The following is a 10,089-nucleotide window of genomic DNA, read 5'->3' as shown; positions in this document are numbered from 1 at the left end:
GCATCTTCTTATTTCTGGAAATGTCCCAACCATGACATTCGAAGAAATTTTTTATAACATTCCGGACATTTGCGTTCCAGTTCTTCTAGTACCTATTGCTTCTATTATATTCTTATTTCATCTTCTTTTAATCCAATTCGTCAGTCAATATCTATCAGTCCTTCTATTTCTAGTAAGAGAATTAACGGTAAGATAATAATCAACAAGCGGCAGCTTTTCCTCTGTCCTTTGTAGTTGCCACCTTGAAAATGATTTCACACCTCACACTAATTTTACCATCAAAGAACTGTTCCAATTGAGTAAATCAAAACCTATTAATCCCATATTATTTACCAGTAAATTGTAGCTTACTACAATTTTAGTTAAATATGGTACTTAAATCAATTTTTGATTCCATCTTTCAAATTAGGTACAGATTATTTCTGATGCTGTGGAAACAGTTCTGTTAGAGACACCTTGTCTCATGAAAGTAAACTCTCGAGTCGCATAAACTCAGGTCTTGCAGAGAAATATCTCATATTCGGTGGAAACGTATCTCAAAAAAATTTCTTATGAGACAAAAATCCCAAGAGATTTTAGTTATTATAAATAATAATATAGATTCTTAATATTATAAACCTTAAGACCGCGTCCCACCATCAAATAATTTGATCAAACTGGTTTGAGCAAACTGAAAGTGACAGTTAGTGACGTCACATCCTGAGTGTTCATTGTGGATAATAATGAAAAATTTTAATTTTAAATAAAGTACAAACAAGTTAGACAACTCAATACAAAAAATTTGATCAAACTAGACTGATAGTGAGAGCACAGATTTTTAGAATTTCAAAAAAACTGCAATTGTGACGTCACTTTGACGTACTTCCTCAAGTACGTCAAGTTTGCTCACACTGTTTGATCAAATTATTTGATGGTGAGACGCGGCCTTTACTTACTCTATTAAAATTATTAACATAATGAAGTAAATAATACAATTTTCAAGTAAAAAATAAATTTCAAAAACATGTTAAAAATTAAAATAAGAACAATTCTGGTTGCATCGATCCTGGTGGCTAGTATATCTCTCTTCCTAAATTATATTCGTTTAAAAGAATATTTTTTTTCTACGACCATTTAATAATATGCTCCTTATTCACTATTTTTGAATAGATAATGACACCTATTACTTACCCGTGAGTAATATTTCATTACTCACGGGCTGAAGTTACACACGGGTCATTACTCACGGGTTAAAGTTAGATTCAAGTGGTGTATGGCACTTTTAATATACTTATTATTAGCAAATAAATTTACTTAAGCTTGTTTATTTAATAAAATAATCATTGTAATTTATATCAACAATTAATTTCGAAAAATGTTTAAAGGATTTTTAACTGTAACAATGCGTCAGTACATAATATATTTTTAGTCAGTATATTTTTTACTTCTATATTTCAACATTTGACATTTTTAAGATTGACGTTATTAAAAGGTAAACAAACAATGCGTACTCATTCCGTAAAAGGGTTTACGAATATGAAATTTATATCAATGAATTCTGTGTCACTTACTGTTTACAATAGATTTTTATATTTGTTGACATTTACAATAGATTTTTATTGGGAGCAAATGTTCTTTTTCATGTAATTGCCTTAAAATATGTCTTATTTTTAAAAGCCACCGCTATTAAAAATACACCATGCATGACATTAATGACAACTACTGTTTCATAAGTGCAAGAGGGGTAATTCTAACAGTGTTGCCATAGTTATATAAAATATGTTTTCTTATGAAAAATAAAATCTTTTGATTTTAAATAATTTTAGTAGTTCATAATTATATTTTCTACTAATCCAAATAAAAAAGGTCGTAGAAAAAGTATAGTATTCTACTCGCATGTAATGGCTATTACTTACTCTGATGAATTACGACACTCGCCTACGGCTCGTGTCGCAAACTTCATCATCGTGAGTAATAGCCATCATTACATGCTCGTTGAATAATATACTATTATTATTAGACACATCATTATGTTCTTACATTTTTTTATGAAGATGGCCGAACTATACATTTTTAGTAAACGTATGTATTTTAGTTTAAGATGTTACACGTTACTGTAACTTTAGCCATAGTGTAATAGTATCACCTGTCACCTGCTTGATTTATTCCGTACCGGCCGGCGCTTGTCGATTTGTTTGGATACAAAATTCAAACTTTATTTTTATGTGGTAGTGTTTTTTTCGTTGATGACAACTTCTAGTCCATGTGGTGAGACCGCTGCCGTCTGGAAAAATTTCTGATTCGGTTTCTTTGTGGATTCCTATTCAAAAATGTCCCCTTTAAACAAATCTGAAGGGTGCCGGGCGAAATTTTTGGGCAGAAATTGTTTAAATAATTTTTTTAAACAAATACAGAAGATCACGTTTTTTTGCTCCGCAACATATATTTTTGAGTTTTGTGAGTCATTCTGAACAAGAAAGGTGTCTTGTAAATTTTCTCAGAAATTGATAGTTTTCGAGTTATAGGCGATTTAAAATCTGAAAAATGCGAAAATACTCATTTTCGAGGCTTAAAAACTCATATTCAAATTAGTATATTTGAGGTCGCCAGATACATAAATTGAAGACTAAATATTCAGCTTCAAAATTCTGAAGAGTGATTGCGTCTATCTTTAATTTATACCGTTGTTTTTTTAATTGTTAAATATGCGTGTTTATCCGATTTTTTTGCCGGTGCGGCGCGCTCCTTTTCAAGAATCTTCCATTTTCCTCCGAAAAATATTTTTTCTAGATTCTTTGGGACATTCTAAATAAAATAAGTTACTTGACATTTTTTTCAAAAGTTAATAGTTTTAAAGTTATAAGCGATTTAAAATCCGAAAATGAGTTTTTTTGTCATTTTTCGGATTTTAAATCGCTTATAACTTAAAAACTATTAACTTTTGAGAAAAATCGCAAGAAACTTATTTTATTTAGAATATCATAAAGAATCTAGAAAAAATATTTTTTGGAGGGAAATGGGATATTTTTGAAATGGAGCGCACCGCACCGGCAAAAAAATCGGATAAACACGCATATTTAACAATTAAAAACCAACGGTATAAATTAAAGATATACGCGATCACTCTTCAGAATCTTGAAGCTGAATATTCAGTCTTCAATCTAAGTATCTGGCAACCTCAAAAATACTAATTTAAATATGAGTTTTGAGGCCTCGAAAATGCGTATTTTCGCATTTTCAGATTTTAAATCGCCTATAACTCCAAAACTATCAATTTGTGAGAAAAATTACAAGATACTTTTCTTGTTTAGATTGACCCAAAAAATCTAAAAATATATGTTCCAGAGCAAAAAACATGATCTTTTGTATTTGTTTAAAAAAATTGATTAAACAATTTCCGCCCAAAAATTCCGCCCGGCACCCTTCAGATTTGTTTAAAGGGGACATTTTTGAACAGGAATCCACAAAGAAACCGAATCAGAAATTTTTTTCAGACGGGAGCGGTCTTACCACATGGACTATTATGGGAATCATCTTTTAGTAAAATGGCATGTACAATTAATGATTTTTCATAATAATAATCTTCTTCTTCTATCTCATAAGCCTTAGTGCCCTTCAGTGCGTCGGATGTAAGGTTTTGCCTCTTATCCAGGTTCTTCATATTATCTCTTATATTCATGGGACATTTTTTCACTTATATCATGGGTTTGGTCCATACATGTCTTCCTCGGCCTTCTCTTTTTCTGTTTCGATTTTGGCTTCATATATACCTACCTTCTCTGCCAGTATCTTTTGCTCTATTCGCTCTATATGACCTAACCAGTTCAATTGTTTGTTTTCGACCTTCCTCATTATTGGTTCTTGGTCCAGCTCTCTCCTTATATCTTCATTTCTAAATCTTTCAAACTTCGTAACTCCAGCTATTCTTCATGTATTTCATCTCGGTCGCGTTTATCATTGATTTACGTTTCTTTTGCACAATCTGTGTTTCCTCCTCATATTTGTCTGAGTTTAGTTTTGTTCTTTTGTTGCCTATTTCTGATTTCCCAAAAATTGTGTTTAATCGAGTAGGTAATACACGTTAGTATCCTTCCTTATATTACTTATTGCCATGTCCGTTTTCTCATTTTCATAATAATCAAAATGTTTTATGTTAGATACATTTTTTAAAAGCTAAAGCAAAAGCTTCTTTTTGTGACAGAAAAATATTAATATTATAGTGTTATTTCTTTCAGCTGACAACTATTTGAACCTATGTGGCAAATCTGCTATAATAAAATGGTAGTATTCTATTTGCCACTTTTGAATGTTTTTTTTTTCTGGTGATAACTACCAGTACTTATCCAGAACTGTAGATAATCGTCAAGGTTCACAAATTTTCCCCAACCAAACATTATTTGAAGATTTTATATTGAATCAAACAACATAACAGAGAAAAACTTTATTTATAATACAACAATTATATCCTTATATAAATCAAAAATGCATATCAAAATCCCAAACAGATTTTCTCAAAAGAATCACAAATATAAACCCATTCATAAATTTTTAATTTCAAAATAGGAACAATAAGAAAAATAGAGTAAATATACTCACATATTAGGGTGTTCCGAAAACACCAAAGTTTAATAATGTTGGTATCCTCGGCTATATTGTGGTGATGGGTAGCCTATAAACCCTCAGTTTCAAATTTCAGCCCAAAATGTTAACCCTAACCCTTGTCCCAAGCCCCCCCAAAAAATTGGTTTTTGGATTTTTCAAATATTTTTAATAATTTTTCTCTTCATGGTGATGGGTAGCCTATAAACCCTCAATTTCAAATTTCAGCCCAAAATGTTAACCCTAACCCTTGTCCCAAGCTCCCCAAAAAATTGGTTTTTGGATTTTTCAAAGATTTTTAATTAATTTTAATCTATAATTTTTTGTAAGAAAACAAACAAGTAAAATCAGTTTTTAAATTTTATTTTTTACATATACAGGGTGTCCAGAAACTCTACCGACAAACAAAGACAGGAGATTCCTTAGATAATTTTAAGATAATTTAACCCAATTCACCTAGTCCGAAAATGCTTCCTAAGGGAGCTAAAGCTCTTTGAAGATGGCGTCATGTAATTAGTTCTTCTTAAATACCTCCAGAACGCTTCTATTTAGAAAAACGAAAATTGGTATACATATTTACTTTCCAGAAATGAATCGATTCCATCCATTGCGAATTTCTAGTACAGGTCATAGGCGTCCGTTTTGGGTAGGGCAACGGTTATTTTATCGCCTAACTTTTTTGTCTTTAATTTTTAAGCATTGTTGACTCTGAATTATTTAATAGTGAGTTATTCTAGTACGAAAAGGTACTCTTAGTTTAAGTCGATAGGATACACCGTTTTCTAGAAAAATCGATTTGAAAATTTTCCGTTCATTGAATTTAAAAAAAAAGATTAAAAAAAAAACTATTTAGAAAGATGAAAACTGGTACATTTATTTATATTCCAGAGATTAATCGATTTCATTTATGGCGAATTTCTAGTACCGGTCATAGGCGTCCGTTTTGGGTAGGGCAACGGTTATTTTATCGCCTAACTTTTTTGTCTTTAATTTTTAAGCATTGTTGACTCTGAATTATTTAATAGTGAGTTATTCTAGTACGAAAAGGTACTCTTAGTTTAAGTCGATAGGATACACCGTTTTCTAGAAAAATCGATTTGAAAATTTTCCGTTCATTGAATTTAAAAAAAAAGATTAAAAAAAACTATTTAGAAAGATGAAAACTGGTACATTTATTTATATTCCAGAGATTAATCGATTTCATTAATGGCGAATTTCTAGTACCGGTCATAGGCGTCCGTTTTGGGTAGGTCAACAGTTATTTTATAGCATACCTTTATTGTCTTTAATTTTTAAGTATTTTTGACACTAGATTATTCAATTATGAGATATTCGAGTACTAAAAGTTACTCTTGCTTTAAGTTGGTAAAATACATCGTTTTTTTTTTAAATTTTTTTTAACTATTTTTTTAAATTCCCAAAACTAAAAACTTTCAAATCGATTTTTCTAGAAAACGGTGTATCCTATCGACTTAAAGTAAGAGTACCTCTTAGTACTAGAATACCTCACAATTTAATAATCCAGTATCAAAAATGCTTAAAAGTTGAAGACAAAAAAGTTATGCTATAAAATAACCGTTGCCCTACCCAAAACGTACGCCTATGACCGGTACTGGAAATTCGCAATGGATGGAATAGATTCATTTGAGGAAAGTAAATATGTATACCAATTTTCGTTTTTCTAACTAGAAGCGTTCTGGAGGTATTTAAGAAAAACTAATTACATGGCGCCATCTTCAAAGAGCTCTAGCTCCCTTAGGAAGCATTTTCAGACTAGGTGAATTGGGTTAAATTGTCATAAAATTATCTGAGGAATCTCCTGCCTTCGTTTGTCGGTAGAGTTTCTGGACATATTAAAAAAAATCATGGGTCATGATAACAAGTTTAATATGGTATTAAAATACATGTTTCTTAATGTTGTTCTGAAGCTATTTTCTTGTGGCATTTTTATAATCAAGTATATTCAAATGGGAAATAAGCCACAATTTTACCTAAAAATGATTTTATTTTAACGTTTCGACGCCCAAGTCGGGTGTCGTTGTCAAAATACAAAATAATATTAAATAAACAAAAATGTTGTTGCTTAGTAAAAAATTTTTTTAAATTTTTAAAATTTATTTTTAATAAAAAATTAAAAAATAAAGAATTTTTTACTAAGCAACAACATTTTTGTTTATTTAATATTATTTTGTATTTTGACAACGACACCCGACTTGGGCGTCGAAACGTTAAAATAAAATCATTTTTAGGTAAAATTGTGGCTTATTTCCCATTTGAATATACTTGATTATTAAAATACATATAATAATTATTACCCATTTTTTCACGTTTCTTGATCTTTCTCAAGATATCTTGAATACCTACTCTGAAACTGAAAATTATTCTCGTTAAATAAAACAAAATATTTTTCTAACTAATTATACATCTGAATATACAGGCATGCACAAAGTTATTACAAATTGATTTAAATGGAAAATAGTACTAACTACATGAGTAAAAGTTTATTTAAAGATTAATCAAAGTTGCATTTCTTAAATCGGTAAAACACTTTCTGTGATTTTCAACTACTTGTAACACACTTTGATTGCTTTTTTTATCTTTTGTGAGGGGCAATGAAATGTCTGAAATGGAAATGATGTTTTACCGATTTCAGAAAGACAACTTTTATTAACCTTTAAACAAACTTTTACTAATGTAGTTACTATTTTTCATTTAAATTCATTATTTGTAAAATCTTTGTATATTCCTTTTAGTTCATTTTAGTTTAGGTATTCCTATTAGCTAGAAAAATGTGTTGTCTTTTAACAAGAATAATTTTAATAGTTAGATAGGTACTCAAGATATCTTGAAAAAGACCAATAAACGTGAAAAATGGGCAATATTTATTATATTTTAATCTCCATGATTGTGGGTTGATTTTTTTCTGAACATAATATGTATGTAAAATAAAATTTAAAACTGAGTTACTTGTTTGTTTTCTTACAAAAATGTGAATGGTACATTCCATGTCAAATCACTCAGGCAATAAATTTTGGATCTCCGATTTGTCCGAAAATTGGTATATACGCTCTGAGCTTCGCTGGTGTCGTTCCTAGCGGTTATTAATTCAACTTTTACCGGTAATTTTTAAATTTATTATTTAATTGTCATCGCTTAATATTTACAACGCAAAAAAGTAATCAAATTGTATAGTCCTGTCGCCAGGGGGGGTACAACGGCCTCGTTAATTCAGATGGACTTACTCAAGTTTTTTTTATGTATTTTGACCCGTAGAACACGAATTTTTTGGGTAACAGTTGATCCGGATGTCGATAAGATTGTTATAGACCAAGAACTTGAGGAATCAAATAACAGCGATTTTTGGCAAAACAAAACAATATTTTGTATTTTTTGGGCCATTTTAAGTAAAAAATATTTCTACAAGTTTTTTCGTAGGATGCACAGTTTTCGAGATAAACGCGGTTGAACTTTAAAAAAATCGAAAAATTGCAATTTTTGAACCCGAATAACTTTTGATTAAAAAATAAAATAGCAAGTCTGCTTACCGCATTTGAAAGTTTAAGTCAAATTATATCGGTTTTGATTATTTGCATTGGTAAAAATTTATTTTTTTATTGTTTAACAAAGCTATAAACACGTAGGGTTTCCCGTGCTTTTACATGCGTTTTAACGCATGTAACGTAGAAATAGTCTTGATTGCACTAGTACCTATTCTACCTACTCGTTCGATTTTAAATGAGAAATCATAGAAACATCACTCACGCACTAGTTGTTTGTAGCTTTGTTTAGCAATAACACAATAAATTTTTAGCAATGCAAATAATCAAAACCGACATAATTTGACTTGAACTTTCAAAGGCGCTAAGCAGAATTGCTATTTTATTTTTTAATCAAAAGTTATTCGGGTTTAAAAATTGCAGTTTTTCGATTTTTTGAAAGTTCAACCGCGTTTATCTCGAAAACTGTGCATCCTACTAAAAAACTTGTAGAAATATTTTTTGCTTAAAATGACCCAAAAAATACAAAATATTGTTTTGTTTTGCCAAAAATCGCTGTTATTTGATTCCTCAAGTTCTTGGTCTATAACAATCTTATCGACATCCGGATCAACTGTTACCCAAAAAATTCGTGTTCTACGGGTCAAAATACATAAAAAAAATTTGGGTAAGTCCATCTGAATTAACGAGGCCGTTGTACCCCCCCTGGCGACAGGACTAGTAATAGTTTTAAGATTTTGCTAATCATTTTGACGTTCTATTGATAAAATATGAATTTCTTACTTCGGATACTTTCACAATTATCGTGTAGATGGCGCTAAGATTAACAGATTAATTTATAATTACATATTACGGAACATTAAAAAAACTTAAATTCAGTATTTAAGGCGTAAGTATATTTAAGGTAAAAAGTACAGCTTTAACCAACTAATATTTTTTATAATTAATGTTTTTAATTTTAATTTTAAATTAATCACTTATTGACATTTATGTCAAATTTCCGGTAAACGTTTACAGACTTGCCACTACTGGCGCTCGCGAATTTGTAAATATCCCCTCTACGTACGAGCTCACAGCGTATAGCTTCTGCGGACGTAAAAATAAGATATTTAAGGTCAAAAAATCTTCTTCTTCTTTTTTTCTCAAAATGTTATTTTATGCGATTTTACAGTGATTTGGTGTTTATTTAAACAAATTTGCATTTTCTGTCGTAAAGTATCAATGAAAAACATAATATTTTATTAGAAAGGACTCAAAAATGTCATTATATGGCATTATAACAAGTTATTTTGAATGAAAACAAGTTTTTGATCAAATTTTATAGTGTAAAAAACGTTAAATTACATTTTTACATTTTCCTCTATTCCCAAAATATATCATCATCGATTTGGCTGAAAATTTGCCCACAGATAGCCAAAAGATAGGACTTTAAGTGGTTAGAAGGATTTGAATTATATTACAATACCAAAAAAGTTACATGCAGTAATATCAGACTCAAAAGTATATATTAGTCCAGTCGGGATAGCATTTGACCTTAAATGCCGGACTGCCCAAAATTTTATTTTTCTGATCTTTAGGGGAGTCAATAGTAGCCTAAATTTAAAATCACGAATGAATTCCTCCGTTACGTTAGCCGCCATCTTGATTTTAAAGGAGAACCTGTTTTGCTCAATATCTCCACCATTTTTAACTTTTCGACAAAAATGGTAGGAACTGAAATTGTTCCAAATAATCTTATTTACAATTACAATTTATTTTTAACAATTTTTGTCGTGAGGTCGATATTCTCGAGTTAATTGTACTTATGTAAGTACAGTAGACGCCTATATTTTTGACTATAATATTGCATGTAACTTTTTTGGTATTGTAATATAATTCAAATCCTTCTCACCACTTAAAGTCATATGTTTTGTCTATCTTTGGGCAAATTTTCAGCCAAATCGATTATGATGTATTTTGGGAATGGAGAAAAATGTAAAAAACGGTATTTTAACGTTTTCTACACTATAAAATT

The sequence above is a fragment of the Diabrotica virgifera genome, chromosome 1 (genome assembly GCF_917563875.1).
Source record: "Diabrotica virgifera virgifera chromosome 1, PGI_DIABVI_V3a".
NCBI classification, from domain to species: Eukaryota; Metazoa; Arthropoda; class Insecta; order Coleoptera; family Chrysomelidae; genus Diabrotica; species Diabrotica virgifera.
Note: the sequence above shows the minus strand (reverse complement) of the source record.